General features: G+C 47.9%; 2 non-coding genes and 1 pseudogene across 2 annotated transcripts; all 3 read left to right on the forward strand.

The window, feature by feature from the left end:
- The first annotated feature begins 8187 nt into the window (after nucleotides 1-8187).
- Nucleotides 8188-8377, forward strand: LOC140397913 (U2 spliceosomal RNA). Its single transcript, XR_011937335.1, has one exon. It is a non-coding gene; the product is annotated as a U2 spliceosomal RNA (small nuclear RNA).
- A 6130-nt stretch (nucleotides 8378-14507) lies between these two features.
- On the forward strand, nucleotides 14508-14694 carry LOC140397175 (U2 spliceosomal RNA). The gene has a single exon (XR_011936745.1). It is a non-coding gene; the product is annotated as a U2 spliceosomal RNA (small nuclear RNA).
- A 6245-nt stretch (nucleotides 14695-20939) lies between these two features.
- LOC140397229 (U2 spliceosomal RNA) lies at nucleotides 20940-21119 on the forward strand (annotated as a pseudogene).
- Nucleotides 21120-22655: the final 1536 nt, after the last annotated feature.

Genomic DNA, 22655 nt, shown 5'->3' on the forward strand with positions numbered 1-22655 from the left:
CCAGTGCACTACAGTAAATCAAATGCATTTATACAGTGCACCACAGTAAATCAAATGTATTTAAAAAGTGCCCGACACTAAAGCAAATGCATTTAAACTGTGCTCTGAAGAAAATCAAATGAATTTAATCAGTGCCCTACAGCAAACCAAACGTATTTAACCAGTGCCCTGATGCAAAATCACTTGGAATTAAACAGTGCCCTGCAGAAAATCAAATGCATTTAAACAGTGCCCTGCAGTAAATCAAATGCTTTTAAACAGTGTCCTACAGTAAATCAATCGCATTTAAACAGTGCCCTGCAGTAAATCAAATGCATTTAAACAGTGCCCTACCGTAAATCAAATGCTTTTAAACAGTGTCCTACAGTAAATCAAACGCATTTAAACAGTGCCCTGCAGGAAATCAAATGCTTTTAAACAGTGTCCCACAGTAAATCAAACGCATTTAAACAATGCCCTACAGTAAATCAAACGCATTTAAACAGTGCCCTCCGGTAAATCAAATGCATTTAAACAGTGCCCTGCAGTAAATCAAATGCTTTTAAACAGTGTCCTGCAGTAAATCAATCGCATTTAAACAGTGCCCTGCAGTAAATCAAATGCATTTAAACAGTGCCCTACCGTAAATCAAATGCTTTTAAACAGTGTCCTACAGTAAATCAAACGCATTTAAACAGTGCCCTGCAGGAAATCAAATGCTTTTAAACAGTGTCCCACAGTAAATCAAACGCATTTAAACAATGCCCTACAGTAAATCAAACGCATTTAAACAGTGCCCTCCGGTAAATCAAATGCATTTAAACAGTGCCCGACAGTAAATCAAATGTATTTAAACAGTGCCCTGCAGTAAATCAAATGCATTTAAACAGTGTCCTGCAGTAAATCAAATGCATTTAAACAGTGCCCTGCAGTAAATCAAACGCATTTAAACAGTGCCCTGCAGTAAATCAAATGCATTTAAACAGTGCCCTACAGTAAATCAAATGCATTTAAACAGTGCCCTACAGTAAATCAAATGCATTCAAACAGTGTCCTACAGTAAATCAAACGCATTTAAACAGTGCCCTGCAGAAAATCAAATGCATTTAAACAGTGCCCTACAGTAAATCAAATGCTTTTAAACAGTGGCCTACAGTAAATCAAACGCATTTAAACAGTGCCCTGCAGTAAATCAAATGCTTTTAAACAGTGTCCTACAGTAAATCAAACGCATTTAAACAGTGCCCTCCGGTAAATCAATGCATTTAAACAGTGCCCGACAGTAAATCAAATGTATTTAAACAGTGCCCTGCAGTAAATCAAATGCATTTAAACAGATTCCTGCAGTAAATCAAATGCATTTAAACAGTGCCCTGCAGTAAATCAAACGCGTTTAAACAGTGTCCTGCAGTAAATCAAACGCATTTAAACAGTGCCCTGCAGTAAATCAAATGCTTTTAAACAGTGTCCTACAGTAAATCAATCGCATTTAAACAGTGCCCTGCAGTAAATCAAATGCATTTAAACAGTGCCCTACAGTAAATCAAATGCTTTTAAACAGTGTCCTACAGTAAATCAAACGCATTTAAACAGTGCCCTACAGTAAATCAAACGCATTTAAACAGTGCTCTCCGGTAAATCAAATGCATTTAAACAGTGCCCGACAGTAAATCAAATGTATTTAAACAGTGCCCTGCAGTAAATCAAATGCTTTTAAACAGTGTCCTACAGTAAATCAAACGCATTTAAACAGTGCCCTGCAGGAAATCAAATGCTTTTAAACAGTGTCCTACAGTAAATCAAATGCATTTAAACAGTGCCCGACAGTAAATCAAACGCATTTAAACAGTGCCCTGCAGGAAATCAAATGCTTTTAAACAGTGTCCTACAGTAAATCAAACGCATTTAAACAGTGCCCTACAGTAAATCAAACGCATTTAAACAGTGCCCTCCGGTAAATCAAATGCATTTAAACAGTGCCCGACAGTAAATCAAATGTATTTAAACAGTGCCCTACAGTAAATCAAATGCATTCAAACAGTGTCCTGCAGTAAATCAAATGCATTTAAACAGTGCCCTGCAGTAAATCAAATGCATTTAAACAGTGCCCTGCAGTAAATCAAATGCATTCAAACAGTGTCCTGCAGTAAATCAAATGCATTTAAACAGTGACCTACAGTAAATCAAACGCATTTAAACAGTGCCCTGCAGTAAATCAAATGCATTTAAACAGTGCCCTGCAGTAAATCAAACGCATTTAAACAGTGCCCTGCAGTAAATCAAATGCATTTAAACAGTGCCCTACAGTAAATCAAATGCATTTAAACAGTGCCCGACAGTAAATCAAATGTATTTAAGCAGTGCCCTGCAGTAAATCAAACACATTTCAACAGTGCCCTACAGTAAATCAAATGCATTTAAACAGAGCCCTACTGTAAATCAAATGCTTTTAAATAGTGCCCGACAAAAACCAAATGCCTTTGAAGTGCATTACAGTAAATCAGACAAATTTAAACAGTGAAATGAAATGAAAATCGCTTATTGTCATAAGTAGGCTTCAAAGGAAGTTACTGTGAAATGCCCCTCGTCGCCACATTCCGATGCCTGTTCGGGGAGTCGGTACGGGAAATACGGGAAACAGTGCCCTGAAGTAAACCAAATGCATTTCAACAGTGCACAACAAAAAATGTAATGTATTTAAACAGTGCCCGACAGAAAATCCAATGTATTTAAACAGTGCCCTACAGTAAATCAAATGCATTTAAACAGTGCCCTACAGTAAACCAAATGCATTTAAACAGCGCGCCAGAGTAAATAAAATGCATGAAAACAGCGGCCTACAATAAACCAAATACGTTTATCCAGTGCACTACAGTAAATCAAATGCATTTATACAGTGCACCACAGTAAATCAAATGTATTTAAAAAGTGCCCGACACTAAAGCAAATGCATTTAAACTGTGCTCTGAAGAAAATCAAATGAATTTAATCAGTGCCCTACAGCAAACCAAACGTATTTAACCAGTGCCCTGATGCAAAATCACTTGGAATTAAACAGTGCCCTGCAGAAAATCAAATGCATTTAAACAGTGCCCTGCAGTAAATCAAATGCTTTTAAACAGTGTCCTACAGTAAATCAATCGCATTTAAACAGTGCCCTGCAGTAAATCAAATGCATTTAAACAGTGACCTACCGTAAATCAAATGCTTTTAAACAGTGTCCTACAGTAAATCAAACGCATTTAAACAGTGCCCTGCAGGAAATCAAATGCTTTTAAACAGTGTCCGACAGTAAATCAAACGCATTTAAGCAATGCCCTACAGTAAATCAAACGCATTTAAACAGTGCCCTCCGGTAAATCAAATGCATTTAAACAGTGCCCGACAGTAAATCAAATGTATTTAAACAGTGCCCTGCAGTAAATCAAATGCATTTAAACAGTGTCCTGCAGAAAATCAAATGAATTTAATCAGTGCCCTACAGCAAACCAAACGTATTTAACCAGTGCCCTGATGCAAAATCACTTGGAATTAAACAGTGCCCTGCAGAAAATCAAATGCATTTAAACAGTGCCCTGCAGTAAATCAAATGCTTTTAAACAGTGTCCTACAGTAAATCAATCGCATTTAAACAGTGCCCTGCAGTAAATCAAATGCATTTAAACAGTGCCCTACCGTAAATCAAATGCTTTTAAACAGTGTCCTACAGTAAATCAAACGCATTTAAACAGTGCCCTGCAGGAAATCAAATGCTTTTAAACAGTGTCCCACAGTAAATCAAACGCATTTAAACAATGTCCTACAGTAAATCAAACGCATTTAAACAGTGCCCTCCGGTACATCAAATGTATTTAAACAGTGCCCCAGAATAAATCCAAAGTATTTAAACAGTGTACTGCAGTAAATCAAATACAATTAAATAGCGCACAACAGTCCATCAAATGCATTTAAACATTGCCCTCGAGTCAATTAAATGCATTTAAACAGTGCCCTACAGTAAATCAAATGCATTTGAACAGTGGCCTAAAATAAATCAATTATATCTAAACGGTGCCAAATGTATTTAAACAGTTCTTTATAGTAAATTAAATGCATTTAAACAGTGCCGACAATAAATCAAATGTATTTAAACAGTGCCCCGACAGTCAATCAAATGCGTTGAAACACTGCGCAAGAGTAAAACAAATACTTTTAAACAGTGCCCTACAGTAAATCAAATGCATTTAAACAGTGCCCTACAGTAAATCAAATGCATTTAAACAGTGCCCTACAGTAAATCAAATGCATTTAAACAGTGCCCAACAGTAAATCAAATGCATTTTGTTCCCTACAGTAAACTAATTGCATTTAAATAGTGCCCGATGCTCAAATGCATTTAAACATTGCCCTCCTGTGAATCAAAAGCATTTAAACAGTGTTCTACGTGAAATCAAATGCATTTAAACAGTGCCCTACAGTAAACCAAATGCATTTAAACAGTGACATAGTAAATCAAATGTTTTTAAACAGGCGCTACAATAAATCAAATGAATTTAAACAGTATCCTACAGTGAACTAAATGCATTATTAAAATGCCCTGCAGTGAATCAAATGCATTCAAACAGTGCCCTACAGTATACGAAATGCTTTTAAACAGTTTCTGACAGTTATCTGAATGCATTTAAAGAGTGCCCAACACTCAAATGCATATAAGTAGTGCCCTACAGTAAATTAAATGAATGTAAACAGTGCCCTGTTGTAAACCAAATGCGTTTAAATAGTGCAGTGAAGTAAATGAAATGCATTTAAACTGTGCCCTACAATAAATCAAACGCATTTTAACAGTGCCCATAGTAAATCAATGCATTTAAACAGTGCCCTACAGGAAATCAAATGTATTTATACAGTGCCCTATAGTCAATCAAATGCATTTAAACAGTGCCCTATAGTCAATCAAATGTATTTAAACAGTGCCCTACAGTCAAACGGACCTTATTTAAACAGAGCCTTACAGTAACACACCAAATAAAAGTGCCCTACTGTAATCGGACTTAAAATGTGCCCGATAATAAATCATGTTTTTAAACATTAAACATGTTTATGTAAAGCGAATTGCTTTGGAGACCTAAAAAACAACTTTCCCGAGGCCAGTATATGCCCTTCCAAAAACTGAACGGGATCCAGCCAAAATAATACTGTTCCATATTTCTATCCAGCATATTAATTCTGCTCCATTTTAATATGCAGCCATATTAAAACGGCTCCATATTAATACTGTTCCATATTAATACTCTTCCACATTAATACTGTTCCATATTAATACTGTTCCATATTCGTGCTGCTTCATTTTAAGACCGTTACAAATGAGTACTGTTCCCTATTAATGTCCAGCATATAAACATTGTTCCATATTAATATTCGCTCATATTATAACTTTTCCATATTAGTAGTGTTCCATATTAATACTGTTCTATATGATTACTGTTACATATTAATATCCAGCCATGTTAACGCTGTTCCATATTAGTACTGTTCCATATTAATATCTGGCCATTTTAATATCCGGCTATATTAACACTGTTCCATACTAATACAGTTCCATATTAACATCCAGCCACATTCCATATTAATAATAATTATCTTTGTCACAAGTAGTCTTACATTAACACAACAACGAAGTTACTGTGAAAAGCCCTTCGTCGCCACATTCTGGCGCCTGTTCGGGGACACAGAGGGAGAATTCAGAATGTCCAATTCACCTAACAAGCACGTCTTTCGGGCCTTGTGGGAGGAAACCGGAGCACCCGCAGGAAATGCACGCAGACACCGGGAGAACATGCAGGCTCCGCAAAGAGAGTGACCCAATCTAGGAATCAAATCTGGGACCCTGGAGCTGTGAAGATATGGTTCCATATTAATACTGTTCCATATTAGTACTGTTCCATATTAATATTCAGCCATATCAATACTATTCCATATTAATACGGTTCCAAGTTAATATGCAGCCATATTAATACTGCTCCATATGAATAATGTTCCATATTAATATCCAGCCACATTAATGCTGTTCCATACCAATATGGTTCCATATTAATATGCAGCCAGATTAATACGTTTTTGCTCAATGCCTGCTACCCCGCCCCCCACATGGAGGTTGGACATGGCCCGACTTGCCCAGAATGCTTTGTGCAAGAAAATATCACAGGCCACAGATGACTATATTATTAATAACTAGAATGGGGAAGTCCAGCCCTTCACGCTCTGGGAGGCCACGAAGGCTGAGATCAGGGGTGATATCATGGCCAAGAACGCACGTAGAGACAAGGTAGAGAGGGCGGCTAGGCGACAGTTGTGGACTCCATACTGGAGGTAGACAGGCGATACTCTGAGGGCCCGAACAAAGAACTCCTGGCGGAGAGGAAAAAGCTACAAATGGACTTTGATCTGCTCTCCACGAGGGAAGCATTGCAGCAACTCCGCCAGGTACGGGAGACCCTTTACGAACACGGAGATAAAGCCAGCCACTGCTGGTTCGCCAGCTGAGAAAGCAGGCAGCCACGGGGGTAATAGCTCAGATTAGAAGCAGCAGACCGAATCCAGTGGCAGAGCCAAAAAATGTCTACGAGGCATTTGAGACCTTCTACCGGGGGCTATTCACCTACAAGCCCTCAGCTTAGGGATGAAACAGTTCATCGATGGATGGGACACGCCAGTTGTGAGACAGGCTGAAAATGGGACTGGAAGCACCTGTAAAACTGGGAGAAGGATAGCGCAGTGGTGAGCCCTCGTTCCTCATGGTCCCGCCCGCCCCACACATCCCTGTGACGATGGATGTGGCTGTCCTGCAACCCAGTTTTGTGTAGAAGCTGGGATTCGTCTTTCTGGAGCGCAGGAGGTTAGGGGGAATTTAAACAAGTCTTCAACGTCATAAAGATTTTTTTTTAATGATAGAAATGGATTGATCCTCTGCCCCCAATTGCTCGACTGCATAAATCCCACCTTAGTTAGTGTCCCAATCCACCGGACTTTCCACAATACCATATCCAGCAATGCTCAGGAAGAATAATTGTTTTCCTATCCAGCCGACTGTTCTATATTGAAGAAGCTGGTGAACTTTAGAAGGACAATTCTGCCTTCCTATCCACACTGCTGTTCACACATCAGTGCACTACGTCGAGATATACTTTGGACTGACTTTTCTGTGTCATTTTTGGCTCTATTGTTCATAAAAACAGATCAAGCTGAGCTGTACGAGATCTGCGTGTCGCCAGTGCACTCTGCTGAACACATCCAGATATAGTCTGGAGTAATATTTCGCTCTTCCGTTCTAACCTGGTGCTCCAACGGACACATGCACCTGCCCTGCAGCCGAACATGTATGTGTTTCATTTCCCAACCACTGTCCACACCCACTGACCCAAGCTGTACTTCAGAAGCCAATCTGCCTGTGCCATTCGCCTTGGATTGTTTCGAAATCCCACGTCAGGCTCGAATGCAGGTTACGATTCTTTATAGAATCATAGAATCCCTACAGAGCGGAAGGCGGGTCATTCGGCCCAACGAGTCTGCACCAGCCCTTAGAAAGAGCAACCTATTTAAGCCCACACCGCCACCCTATCCACATTCCCGCAACCCAAACTAACCTAAAGGGCAATTTAGCACGGCGAATCCACCTGACATGCAAATATTTGGACTGTGGGAGGAAAACAGAGAACCCAGAGGAAACCGTGTCAGAGAAAGTGCAAACTCCACATGGACAGACATCCGAGGCTGGAATTGAACCTGGGTTGCTGGCGCGCTGAGGCAAGCGTGCAAACTACTGTGACACCAGATTGCAGCCTCCTGGACTCTGCACTGCACAGATTCACCGTGTAGGACAATCTCTGGGGTCTCTGACAGCCTCTTTTTTGTTTTACAATGAAATACACAGTTCTTAAAATTTAGAGTAGTCAATTATTTTTCCAATTTATGGTGGCTAATCCACCTACCTCTCACATCTTTGAGTTGTGGGGTGAGACTCACGCAGAACCGGGGAGAATGTGCAAACTCCACGCGGCCAGTGACCCGGGGCCGGGGTCGCAATGTGGACTGGGAACTTCAGGTAATTAGGAGAGCAAAAACGGTACAAGAAAGGATACAGGCAGGTAAAATGAACGAACGTCCTAAGTAATTTTACCAGCTCATTAAGGGTAAAAGGATAACTCGGGATATAGCCGGAAAACATGGGCTATCGCTTCTCGGCCTTTTCGTTCAGATCAAGTGTAGTATCTGTTCTTATCAGTTTAATATCTGGTATGTCCCCTTCGGGGGACCGAATATTAAATTGATTTTTGGGACACGGAGATGGTTCAGGGGCTTTCTTGCTCCGCTCCAGGCATCAACCCGGTCTTGCAATGTTTCCAGGAATGGTGCCTTCACCCCGCTTTGGGCACAAATAGTGCAAAAGCAGAAAATGGCGCAAAACCTGGCTTCCCCTCTTCTGTCTTGTCCAGTTGTCTCATCCTGACCAATTAAAAAATTTTCAGGCTCCAGAGCATTGCTAGCTTTTCTGCTGGCGGGCGCTTCGCGCACTAATGTCGTGAGCCTATGGGCTCGCGGACTTGCGGCAGCCAGGCTCCGTTTTCAGCTGATATGCCAAACAGATATCCTGCTGCTTTTTACAGGCCACTCACCCTCACCCTCGGATGCCGACTTGCCTTCTCCTCACTTCAGTTACCACATCCCTTCATCCTGCACAACGGGGAAGTGTGGCGACAGACTGAACGGCATCCTGATTTGGATGTAGGTATACCTTCACGGCGTCTCTTTTCGTTCTCGTGACTCCACGACCAACACGCCAGGGTGGAGCTCAGGGAGACTAGACATTGCCCCCTGTTGGATTCCGCCAGTACTCGCTGCTTGCACGGATTGCCCTTTGTTCGGCAAAGGTGGAGATTTCTTCGACTCCCTCCGTTGGGTGTCACTGGGCCTTCACAGCGTCTCCATTTAATCTGGTGACGACACGGGGCGGCTTGCCAGACGATGTCTTCCTGTTGTGTTTTACTGGTTCTGCATGCACAGACTCCACCGTGCTCGGCCAAGCTGGAGGTCTCTTGACCAACAGTGACCGTAGACTAAAAGTTCCAAAGCACAGTCGAGCGCAGCAAGGTGCTCCTGAAAGTCGGTGGACGAGGAGGACAAGAGCCATAGCCGGAAAATATTGGCTATCGCTTCTCGGCCTTTTGCCTGAGATCAAGTGTAGTCTCATTTGATCGTGGGAAGTTGAGGATCTCGATTACGATCGTGGATTGGAGAACTCGGAGGAATTGAAGTCGTCAAAGAGGAAACGTTTGGAGCTTGGCTGCTATTGGTGGATCGACATACTGGCCTAAACCTCTGGTTTAGGCCTAACGCCGAAACAGTTCAGACCCAACGTACGAGCTATGGATGCAGCTGCATCCCGACCACCAGGCTGGGGAGTGCGAAACACTGTCCGAGTCACAGTGAAGAAAACGGAAGGAGAGTCACCTTTGGATCGGATTCTCTTCGTGAAGCGGGTGCTGCTCGAGTGTTGTGGGTTTAAAGCAACAGAAATCTTCTGCTTGCAAAACTTCCCCAAGAATGGCTTCTTTGATGTCACCTTCAAGAGCGGCGCAGCGTGCATCAAATTCTTGAACGTCTTCAAGGAAAAAGGTAACCAGAGTCCCCTGTCGATCCTGACTGCGGAGCCTCTGTTTACACTACCGGCACAGCGAAATCGGGTTGTTACACTGCACACCTACAACCCCCACGTCCCTGTGTCTGATGTGCTCACGTTCCTCGCCAGGTACGCTGAGCTGAAAGTGACAGCGTGCAAGTGAAAGACACCTTCGGCATCTGGACAAGTGAGCACCAGGTCAAGGTGACCCTAAGAACGGACAGCAACGGAGCCATCCTGCATCCCCCCTCCAATTTCGCTATTGGAGTAAATCGTGGCTACCTCTACTACGTGGGACAGCCACGAGTATGCCACACCTGTGGCAAAATGGGGCATGTTGCCGCAAACTGCAGTGTGACCTTCTGCAAGAACTGCAGGCAGGAGGGACACATGACTAAGGACTGCAAAGAAGACAAGTGCTGCAACCTGTGTGGGGAGGCCGGCCATCTTTACAGGGCCTGCCCGAAACGCGGGGCGACATACGCTGAAATCATCAGCAGCGGAGTTAAAAAGGCGACCAGAGAGGAGGTGCATACACCCTCCACCGAAAAAGACACCACGGCTCAGAATGAGGAAAAGCAACAAAAGGGCCCCCAACAAAAAGAAGAGGCCCCAGCACCTCCTGACAACCCAACCCCAGCCCCATCTGATGAGGAACACTCAATGGAAGAGGAAGAGAATGGGACAAAGAATAAAGAGCCCTGGGAAACAGTGAACAGGGACAAACGAAAGCGGAAACAAAAAAACAAACTGAAGAACCCCCCGAGGGGTAGTGGCAAAAAGCGACACCTCTCAGCCGGCGCACTTAGCGCCGACACCTCATCCGATGAGGGAAAACAGGACAAGAATCGGCCTCAAATAAAGAGGCAAAGCACCAACGTGGAACGGAAGGCACAGACCCCCCAGACCACCGACCGGGAAGGAAACAAGGTCACAGACCAACCCCCGATAGTAACGAGCAGCAACAACCCAGGTGAAGACCGGCCTGCAACCCCAACACCTACTGACTGCCATGACGAACGCCAGGGCTACATCACCCCCCCAATGCATCTGCATCAAAATCACGGGGCCAGTACGGACCAGAACAGCTTTCTCAGCCCTGCAACTGTGCTAAAGTTTGCGAGCACCACCGGCATGCTGGGGAACATCGAACAGCTGGAACAGCCAACTGTATAGACTCTGGACTCTTGAGACTGGTAAATCTATCTCTTTTATAATGGGTTTAAAAATTGCATCCATAAATGTGCGAAGCATCAAAGATACTTCGCGGTGTGTAGCCACACTCAACTATTTGGCAAATGTAAAAGCTGACCTACTGTTCCTGCAGGAGTGCGGAATTCCGCACCTCAGCAACTACAGGAGCTGGTCGAGCTGGTGGTCCCACGGGCCATCCATCTGGTCAGGAGGAAACGACTGCCGCTCCTCCTGCCTGGGTATTCTGCTGCGGGGAGGCAACTTCACCATCTCCGACGTTAAGGAGGTGGTGGGCGGGCGCCTCCTCGTAGCAGACGTGAAATACAAAAACACCCCTCTCAGACTTATTAATGTGTACGCCCCGGCCGTAAAAAGTGAGCGGCTGGCAGTTCTTCAGCAACTCCCACTGCTGTTGGCCACCTCCAAGCCGGTCATCCTGGGTGGTGACTTCAACTGCATCATCGATGCGGCTGGACGATCCAGCAAAGCCGACAGCAAACTAGACGCTACGTCCAGACTCCTGATGGAAACGGTAAAAGACGCCAAGCTGCTCGACGTCTGCAGCAACCCTGCAGACGGCGCGCAGCGTAGATACACATGGTCACGGCCAGACGGGTCCGTCCGCTCCAGGATAGACTTCTTTTTTGTGTCCCGAGCTTTCACGGTCTGGTCCACCGACGTAACGCCGGTGTTCTTCTCTGACCACTGCCTCCTACTGGCCGACTGCCACCTGCAGGAAGACCAGGGGGTAGGCAGGGGGACGTGGAAGCTAAATGTAAAACTGCTGACCCCTGAGAACATCGAGGAACTCAGGAGGGATTACAAAGGTTGGAGAACCGTGAAACCCCTCTTTGAGGCCCCACATCTCTGGTGGGAAGCAATCAAGGGGAATATCAAGAGGTTTTTCATCCTCAAGGGCGTTCAAAAGGTGAGAGAGAGACGAGGGGTCATGTCCAGGCTCCAGAAAAGTATGCAAAATTTGCTCCAGCTGCAGTCGATGGGGGTGGATGTCAAGGAGGATCTCCAAGAGGTGAAGAGCCAGCAAGCCTCGCTCTACACCTCGGAGGCCTCCAAGATTATCTTCCGTTCCAGAGTCCGCTCCGTGGAGCAGGACGAAAAGTGCTCACGCTTCTTCTTCCAAAAGGTGCACAGGGACACCTCTGTGATCAGCAGCCTGAAGGAAGAGGATGGCTCTGAAAAGTCATCGCAGTCTGACATCCTGAGGATCAGCCAATCCTTTTATGCCGGAATGTATGACCTGAAGCCAACAGATAGCACTGTTTCCCAGACCTTCCTGTCGACCATCACGGAGGTCATAGGCGACAGCGAGCTGGAAAACCTGGACAAACCACTAACTCTGGCCGAGCTGACAAAGGCCGCCAAGTCCTTCGAGACGAGTAAAACTCCCGGAAGCGACGGCTTACCGGTTGAGTTGTATTCGGCTCTGTGGGACTGGATGGGCCCAGACCTGCTGGAAGTGTACGAGAGTATGCTTCTGGAAGGCAGCATGTCAGAGTCCATGAGGAAAGGCATCATCACCCTCATCTACAAACAGAAGGGGGAAAGGGAAGAAATTCGAAATTGGCGACCCATTTCACTGTTGAATGTGGACTACAAAATTCTAGCAAAGGTCATCGCCAATCGGGTCAGGTCTGCTCTGGAGTCGGTGATCCACCCTGACCAGACCTGTGCTGTACCCGGCAGGAAGATCTCTGATAGCCTCGCGCTACTCAGGGATACGATCGCCTACGTGCAGGACAGGAGGGTGGACACTTGCCTCATAAGCCTTGACCAGGAGAAGGCTTTTGACAGAATATCGCACACCTACATGATGGATGTGCTCTCCAAAATGGGGTTTGGGGAGGGAATTCGCAATTGGATCAAACTGCTCTACACAAACATCTATAGCGCAGTCTCAATCAATGGGTGGGAATCAGAAAAGTTCCAGATCAGATCTGGAGTCAGGCAGGGCTGCCCTCTCTCCTCTGCCCTTTTTGTGTGCTGCATAGAACCTTTTGCCGAGTCCATCAGGAGGGATCCGGGTATAAGAGGAGTGACGATCCCAGGCAGTGGAGGCATGCAAGTCAAGGCCTCCCTGTACATGGACGACGTTGCCGTCTTCTCCTCGGATCCTGCGTCTGTACGCAGGCTCTTGACAACCTGCGACCAGTTGGAACTGGCCTCTGGAGCCAAGGTAAACCGGGGCAAGAGCGAGGCCATGTTCTTTGGGAACTGGGCCGACCGGTCCTTTGTCCCCTTCACTGTCAGGTCCGATTACCTGAAGGTGCTGGGGATATGGTTCGGAGCTGCTGGGGCGTGCACCAAAAACTGGGAGGAGCGCATAGGAAAGGTAAGACAGAAACTGGGCTGGTGGGAGCAACGCTCCCTCTCCATTGCGGGCAAAACCCTGGTCATCAGGTGTGAGGTACTCTCGGTGCTACTGTACGGCACATAACCCGACCCTACGCCACAGCAGTCACCCGGGCCATCTTCAAATTTATCTGGCGATCCAAGATGGACTGTGTCCGAAGGGACACCATGTACAAACCTCTGGAGAAGGGAGGGCGGAACGTACCCAACGCCTCCCTCATCCTGCTGGCCACCTTTGTGTCCAGCTGCATCAAGCTGTGCGTGGACCCCCAGTATGCAAACACCAAGTGTCACTACATACTGAAGTTCTACCTGTCCCCGGTGTTGCGAAGGATGGGCCTGGCCTCATTGCCGCGGAACGCTCCAAGTAGTTGGACCGTACCGTACCACCTGTCCTTCGTGGAAAAGTTTCTGAAGAAAAACACCTTTGACCACAAGGCAATGAAGCAGTGGTCAGCACGTAATGTCCTCGAGGCCCTCAGGGAAAAGGAGACCGTGGAGAACGTTGGATGGTTCCCTGAGCAGACTGCCAGAGTCATCTGGCAGAACACCTCATCACCAGAACTTTCAAACAAGCACCAAGACCTAGCTTGGCTGGTGGTGAGTAGGGCCCTCCCTGTCAGATTCTTCATGCACACCCGAAGGCTCTGCACCAATGCACGCTGCCCTCGGAGTGGCTGTGGGGGAAATGAGACGGTCACACACCTCCTTGTGGAATGTGCCTTTGCAAAGAAGGTCTGGAGAGAGATGCAGTGGTATTTGTCAAGGTTTATCCCAAACAGATCTGTGACACAGGACTCTGTGCTCTACGGACTGTTTCCAGGGACACACACCGAGACAAATATCAACTGCTGCTGGAAGGTCATCAACTCGGTAAAAGACGCTCTTTGGTCTGCCCGAAACTTGCTGATCTTCCAGTGCAAAGAATTGTCCTCGACCGAGTGTTGCAGACTGGCACATTCCAAGGTCCAGGACTACGTGCTGAGGGACGCACTCAAGCTTGGGGCAGCTGCCGCCAAGGCGCAATGGGGAAAGACCACTGTGTAAAGTCTTTCCAGCAAATGTACACCGAGGGGAGCGTAACAGTGTAAAGCCCCTCGGTCGGGGCAACCAACACTCCAATGTATAAAACAAACATGACAATGTAAATATTTAAGAAGGAATTGTAATGTAAAGAGTGATATGTGTATGACAATATCAAAATTGAATGAAAGAAAGTCAAGGCAACATGTAACCCTGCCGGAAATGTACAGTCAAGACAATTTGAAATGTTTCTGTAATGCTCATGATAAATTTTTATGAATAAAGTATATTTTTTTGATAAAAAAAAAAAAAAAAAAAAATCTGTTCTTATCAGTTTAATATCTGATATGTCCTCAATCTGGGGACCGAATATTAAATTTATTTTTAGGACTCGGAGATGGTTCAGGGGCTTGCTCCTTCCGTTCCACGCATCAACCTGGTCTTGCAGTGCTTCCAGGAATGGTGCCCTCTCCCCGCTTTGGGGCGCAAAATGTATAAAAGCAGAAAATGCCGCAAAACCTGGCTTACCCTTTTCTCTCTTGTCCAGTTGTCTCATCCTGACCAATTTAAGGCCTTTCAGGCTCCAAAGCATTGCTAGCTTTTCTGCTGGCGGGAGCTTCGTGCACTAATGTTGCGAGCCGATGGACTCGCGGACTTGCGGCAGCCAGGCTACGTTTTCAGCTGATATGCCGCACAGATTTCCTGCTGCTTTTTACAGGCCACTCACCCTCACCCTCGGATGCCGACTTGCCTTCTCCTCACTTCAGTTACCACATCCCTTCATCCTGCACAACGGGGAAGTGTGGCGACAGACTGAACGGCATCCTGTTTGGATGTAGGTACACCTTCACGGCGTCTCTTTTCGTTCTCCTGACTCCACGACCAACACGCCAGGGTGGAGCTCAGGGAGACTAGACATTGCCCTCTGTTGGATTCCGCCAGTACTTGCTGCTTGCACGGATTGCCCTTTGTTCGGCAAAGGTGGAGATTACTTCGACTCCCTCCGTTGGGTGTCACTGGGCCTTCACAGCGTCTCCATTTCATCTGGTGACGACAGGGGACGGCTTGCCAGACGATGTCTTCGTGTTGTGTTTTACTGGTTCTGCATGCTCAGACTCCACCGTGCTCGGCCAAGCTGGATGACTCTTGACCAACAGTGAGCGTAGACTAAAAGATCCAAAGCACAGTCGAGCGCAGCAAGGTGCACCTGAATGTCGGTGGACGAGGAGGACAAGAGCCATTGCCGGAAAATATGGGCTATTGCTTCTCGGCCTTTTGGCTAAGATCAAGTGTAGTCACATTTGATCGAGAGAAGCTGAGGATTTCGATGTTGATTGTGGATTGGAGAACTCGGAGGGATTGAAGTCGTCAAAGAGGAAACGTTTGGAGCTTGGCTGCTATTGGCGGATCTACATGCTGGCCTAAACCTCGGGTTTAGGCCTAACGCCGATACAGTTTCACACCCAACGTACGAGCTATGGATGCAGCTGCATCACGACCACCAGGCTGGGGAGTGCGAAACACTGTCCGAGTCACAGTAAAGAAAACGGAGGGAGAGTCACCTTTGGACCGGAAACACTTCGTGAAGAGGGTGCTGCTCGAGTGTTGTGGGTTTAAAGCAACAGAGATCTTCTGCTTGCAAAACTTCCCCAAGAATGGTTTCTTTGATGTCACCTTCAAGAGCGTCGCAGCGTGCATCAAATTCTTGAATGTCTTCAAGGAAAAAGGTAACCAGAGTCCCCTGTCGATCCTGACCGCGGAGCCTCTGTTTACGCTACCGGCACAGCGAAACCGGGTTGTTACACTGCACACGTACAACCCCCACGTCCCTGTGTCTGATGTGCTCACGTTCCTCGCCAGGTACGCTGAGCTGAAAAGTGACAGCGTGCAAGTGAAAGACACCTTCGGCATCTGGACAAGTGAGCACCAGGTCAAGGTGACCCTAAGAACGGACAGCAACGGAGCCATCCTGCATCCCCCCTCCAATTTCGCTATTGGAGTAAATCGTGGCTACCTCTACTACGTGGGACAGCCACGAGTATGCCACACCTGTGGCAAAACGGGGCATGTTGCCGCAAACTGCAGTGTGACCTTCTGCAAGAACTGCAGGCAGGAGGGACACATGACTAAGGACTGCAAGGAAGACAAGTGCTGCAACCTGTGTGGGGAGGCCGGCCATCTTTACAGGGCCTGCCCGAAACGCGGGGCGACATACGCTCAAATCATCAGCAGCGGAGTTAAAAAGGCGACCAGAGAGGAGGTGCATACACCCTCCACCGAAAAAGACACCACGGTTCAGAATGAGGAAAAGCAACAGAAGGGCCCCCAACAAAAAGAGGAGGCCCCAGCACCTCCTGACAACCCAACCCCAGCCCCATCTGATGAGGAACACTCAATGGAAGAGGAAGAGGAGGGGACAAAGAATAAAGAGCCCTGGGAAACCGTGAACAGGGACAAACGTAAGAGGAAACAAAAAAACAAACTGAAGAACCCCCTGAGGGGTAGTGGCAAAAAGCGACACCTCTCAGCCGGCGCACTTAGCGCCGACACCTCATCCGATGAGGGAAAACAGGACAAGAATCGGCCTCAAATAAAGAGGCATAGCACCAACGTGGAACGGAAGGCACAGACCCCCCAGACCACCGACCGGGAAGAAAATAAAACCCGCCGAGACAATCAACCCCTGACTCATGGAAACAGCAATATGACCAATGGCCAGCAAACGCCGGACATTGAAAACAAGGTCACAGACCTAACCCCGACAGTAACGAGCAGCAACAACCCAGGTGAAGACCGGCCTGCAACCCCAACACCTACTGACTGCCACGACGAACCCCAGGAATACACCACCCCCCCCCCGTCCCCCCCCCCCCCCCCCAATGCATCTGCATCAAAATCACGGGGCCAGTACGGACCAGAACAGTTTTCTCAGCCCTGCAACTGTGCTAAAGTTTGCGAGCACCACCGGCATGCTGGGGAACATCCAACAGCTGGAACAGCCAACTGTATAGACTCTGGACTCTTGAGACTGGTAAATCTACCTTTTTATAATGGGTTTAAAAATTGCATCCATAAATGTGCGAAGCATCAAAGATACTTCGCGGTGTGTAGCCACACTCAACTATTTGGCAAATGTAAAAGCTGACCTACTGTTCCTGCAGGAGTGCGGAATTCCGCACCTCAGCAACTACAGGCGCTGTCGAGCTGGTGGTCCCACGGGCCATCCATCTGGTCAGGAGGAAACGACTGCCGCTCCTCCGGCCTGGGTATTCTGCTGCGGGGAGGCAACTTCACCATCTCCGACGTTAAGGAGGTGGTGGGCGGGCGCCTCCTCGTAGCAGACGTGAAATACAAAAACACCCCTCTCAGACTTATTAATGTGTACGCCCCGGCCGTAAAAAGTGAGCGGCTGGCAGTCCTTCAGCAACTCCCACTGCTGTTGGCCACCTCCAAGCCGGTCATCCTGGGTGGTGACTTCAACTGCATCATCGATGCGGCTGGACGATCCAGCAAAGCCGACAGCAAACTAGACGCTACGTCCAGACTCCTGATGGAAACGGTAAAAGACGCCAAGCTGCTCGACGTCTGCAGCAACCCTGCTGACGGCGCGCAGCGTAGATACACACGGTCACGTTCACACGGGTCCGTCCTCTCCAGGATAGACTTCTTTTTTGTGTCCCGAGCTTTCACGGTCAGGTCCACCGATGTAACGCCGGTGTTCTTCTCTGACCACTGCCTCCTACTGGCCGACTGCCACCTGCAGGAAGACCAGGGGGTAGGCAGGGAGATGTGGAAGCTAAATGTAAAACTGCTGACCCCTGAGAACATCGAGGAACTCAGGAGGGATTACAAAGGTTGGAGAACCGTGAAACCCCTCTTTGAGGCCCCACATCTCTGGTGGGAAGCAATCAAGGGGAATATCAAGAGGTTTTTCATCCTCAAGGGCGTTCAAAAGGTGAGAGAGAGACGAGGGGTCATGTCCAGGCTCCAGAAAAGTATGCAAAATTTGCTCCAGCTGCAGTCGATGGGGGTGGATGTCAAGGAGGATCTCCAAGAGGTGAAGAGCCAGCAAGCCTCGCTCTACACCTCGGAGGCCTCCAAGGTTATCTTCCGTTCCAGAGTCCGCTCCGTGGAGCAGGACGAAAAGTGCTCACGCTTCTTCTTCCAAAAGGTGCACAGAGAGACCTCTGTGATCAGCAGCCTGAAGGAAGAAGATGGCTCTGAAAAGTCATCGCAGTCTGACATCCTGAGGATCAGCCAATCCTTTTATGCCAGACTGTATGACCTGAAGCCAACAGATAGCACTGTTTCCCAGACTTTCCTGTCGACTATCACGGAGGTCATAGGCGACAGCGAGCTGGAAAACCTGGACAAACCACTTACACTGGACGAGCTGACAAAGGCCGCCAAGTCCTTCGAGACGAGTAAAACTCCCGGAAGCGACGGCTTACCGGTTGAGTTGTATTCGGCTCTGTGGGACTGGATGGGCCCAGACCTGCTGGAAGTGTACGAGAGTATGCTTCTGGAAGGCAGCATGTCAGAGTCCATGAGGAAAGGCATCATCACCCTCATCTACAAGCAGAAGGGGGCAAGGGAAGAAATTCGAAATTGGCGACCCATTTCACTGTTGAATGTGGACTACAAAATTCTAGCAAAGGTCATCGCCAATCGGGTCAGGTCTGCTCTGGAGTCGGTGATCCACCCTGACCAAACCTGTGCTGTACCCGGCGGGAAGATCTCTGATAGCCTCGCGCTACTCAGGGATACGATCGCCTACGTGCAGGACAGGGGGGTGGACACTTGCCTCATCAGCCTTGACCAGGAGAAGGCTTTTGACAGAATATCGCACACCTACATGATGGATGTGCTCTCCAAAATGGGGTTTGGGGAGGGAATTCGCAATTGGATCAAACTGCTCTACACAAACATCTATAGCGCAGTCTCAATCAATGGGTGGGAATCAGAAAAGTTCCAGATCAGGTCTGGAGTCAGGCAGGGCTGCCTCTCTCCTCTGCCCTTTTTGTGTGCTGCATAGAACCTTTTGCCGAGTCCATCAGGAGGGATCCGGGTATAAGAGGAGTGACGATCCCAGGCAGTGGAGGCATGCAAGTCAAGGCCTCCCTATACATGGACGACGTTGCCGTCTTCTGCTCGGATCCTGCGTCTGTACGCAGGCTCTTGACAATCTGCGACCAGTTTGGACTGGCCTCTGGAGCCAAGGTAAACCGGGGCAAGAGCGAGGCCATGTTCTTTGGGAACTGGGCCGACCGGTCCTTTGTCCCCTTCACTGTCAGGTCAGATTACCTGAAGGTGCTGGGGATATGGTTCGGAGCTGCTGGGGCGTGCACCAAAAACTGGGAGGAGCACATCGGAAAGGTAAGACAGAAACTGGGCTGGTGGGAGCAACGCTCCCTCTCCATTGCCGGCAAAACCCTGGTCATCAGGTGTGAGGTACTCTCGGTGCTACTGTACGTGGCGCAGGTCTGGCCCATAACCCGACCCTACGCCACAGCAGTCACCCGGGCCATCTTCAAATTTATCTGGCGATCCAAGATGGACCGTGTCCGAAGGGACACCATGTACAAACCTCTGGAGAAGGGAGGGCGGAACGTACCCAACGCCTCCCTCATCCTGTTGGCCACATTTGTGTCCAGCTGCATCAAGCTGAGCGTGGACCCCCAGTATGCAAACACCAAGTGTCACTACATACTGAGATTCTACCTGTCCCCGGTGTTACAAAGGATGGGCCTGGCCTCATTGCCGCGGAACGCTCCAAGTAGTTGGACCGTACCGTACCACCTGTCCTTTGTGGAAAAGTTTTTGAAGGAAAACACCTTTGACCACAAGGCAATGAAGCAGTGGTCAGCACGTAATGTCCTCGAGGCCCTCAGGGAAAAAGAAACCGTGGAGGACGTTGGATGGTTCCCTGAGCAGACTGCCAGAGTCATCTGGCAGAACGCCTCATCACCAGAACTTTCAAACAAGCACCAAGACCTAGCTTGGCTGGTGGTGAGAAGGGCCCTCCCTGTCAGATTCTTCATGCACACCCGAAGGCTCTGCACCAATGCACGCTGCCCTCGGAGTGGCTGTGGGGGAAATGAGACGGTCACACACCTCCTTGTGGAATGTGCCTTTGCAAAGAATGTCTGGAGAGAGATGCAGTGGTATTTTTCAAGGTTTATCCCAACCAGATCTGTGACACAGGACTCTGTGCTCTACGGACTGTTTCCAGGGACACACACCGAGACAAATATCAACTGCTGCTGGAAGGTCATCAACTCGATAAAAGACGCTCTTTGGTCTGCCCGAAACTTGCTGATCTTCCAGTGCAAAGAATTGTCCTCGACCGAGTGTTGCAGACTGGCACATTCCAAGGTCCAGGACTACGTGCTGAGGGACGCACTCAAGCTTGGGGCAGCTGCTGCCAAGGCGCAATGGGGAAAGACCACTGTGTAAAGTCTTTCCAGCAAATGTACACCGAGGGGCCGGTAACAGTGTAAAGCCCCTCGGTCGGGGCAACCAACACTCCAATGTATAAAACAAACATGCCACTGTAAATATTTAAGAAGGAATTGTAATGTAAAGAGTGATATGTGTACGACAATATCAAAAGTGAATGAAAGAAAGTCAAGGCAACATGTAACCCTGCCGGAAATGTACAGTCAAGACAATTTGAAATGTTTCTGTAATGCTCATGATAAATTTTTATGAATAAAGTATATTTTTTTGAAAAAAAAAAAAAAAATCTGTTCTTATCAGTTTAATATCTGATACGTCCTCAATCTGGGGACCGAATATTAAATTGATTTTTAGGACTCGGAGATGGTTCAGGGGCTTGCTCCTTCCGCTCCACGCATCAAGCTGGTCTTGCAGTGTTTCCAGGAATGGTGCTCTCTCCCCGCTTTGGGGCGAAAATGTATAAAAGCAGAAAATGCCGCAATACCTGGCTACCCCTTTTCTCTGTTGTCCAGTTGCCTCATCCTGACCAATTTAAGGCATTTCAAGCTCCAAAGCATTGCTAGCTTTTCTGCTGGCGGGAGCTTCGTGCACTAATGTTGCGAGCCGATGGACTCGAGGACTTTCGGCAGCCAGGCTCCGTTTTCAGCTGATATGCCGCACAGATTTCCTGCTGCTTTTTACAGGCCACTCACCCTCACCCTCGGATGCCGACTTGCCTTCTCCTCACTTCAGTTACCACATCCCTTCATCCTGCACAACGGGGAAGTGTGGCGACAGACTGAACGGCATCCTCTTTGGATGCAGGTATACCTTCACGGCGTCTCTTTTCGTTCTCCTGACTCCACGACCAACACGCCAGGGTGGAGCTCAGGGAGACTAGACATTGCCCTCTGTTGGATTCCGCCAGTACTTGCTGCTTGCACTGATTGCCCTTTGTTCGGCAAAGGTGGAGATTTCTTCGACTCCTTCCGTTGAGTGCCACTGGGCCTTCACAGCGTCTCCATTTCATCTGGTGACGACAGGGGACGGCTTGCCAGACGATGTCTTCCTGTTGTGTTTTACTGGTTCTGCATGCACAGACTCCACCGTGCTTGGCCAAGCTGGAGGTCTCTTGACCAACAGTGACTGTAGACTAAAAGTTCCAAAGCACAATTGAGCGCAGCAAGGTGCACCTGAATGTCGGTGGACGAGGAGGACAAAAGCCATAGCCGGAATATATGGGCTATCGCTTCTCGGCCTTTTGGCTAAGATCAAGTGCAGTCTCATTTGATCGAGGGAAGCTGAGGATTTCGATTACGATTGTGGGTTGGAAAGCTCTGAGGGATTGAAGTCGTCAAAGAGGAAACGTTTGGAGCTTGACTGCTATTGGTGGATCTACATGCTGGCCTAAACCTCGGGTTTAGGCCCAACGCCGGTACAGTTTCACACCCAACGGACGAGATATGGATGCAGCTGCATCCCGACCACCAGGCTGGGGAGTGCGAAACACTGTCCGAGTCACAGTAAAGAAAACGGAAGGAGAGTCACCTTTGGATCGGATACTCTTCGTGAAGCGGGTGCTGCTCCAGTGTTGTGGGCTTAAAGCAACAGAAATCATCTGCTTGCAAAACTTCCCCAAGAATGGTTTCTTTGATGTCACCTTCAAGAGCGTCGCAGCGTGCATCAAATTCTTGAACGTCTTCAAGGAAAAAGGTAACCAGAGTTCCCTGTCGATCCTGACTGCGGAGCCTCTGTTTACGCTCCCGGCGCAGCGAAATCGGGTTGTTACACTGCACACGTACAACCCCCACGTCCCTGTATCTGATGTGCTCACATTCCTCGCCATGTACGCTGAGCTGAAAAGTGACAGCGTGCAAGTGAAAGACACCTTCGGCATCTGGACAAGTGAGCACCAGGTCAAGGTGACCCTATGAACGGACAGCAACGGAGCCATCCTGCATCCCCCCTCCAGTTTCGCTATTGGAGTAAATCGTGG

Source organism: Scyliorhinus torazame, chromosome 20 (genome assembly GCF_047496885.1).
Source record: "Scyliorhinus torazame isolate Kashiwa2021f chromosome 20, sScyTor2.1, whole genome shotgun sequence".
Lineage (NCBI taxonomy): Eukaryota > Metazoa > Chordata > Chondrichthyes > Carcharhiniformes > Scyliorhinidae > Scyliorhinus > Scyliorhinus torazame.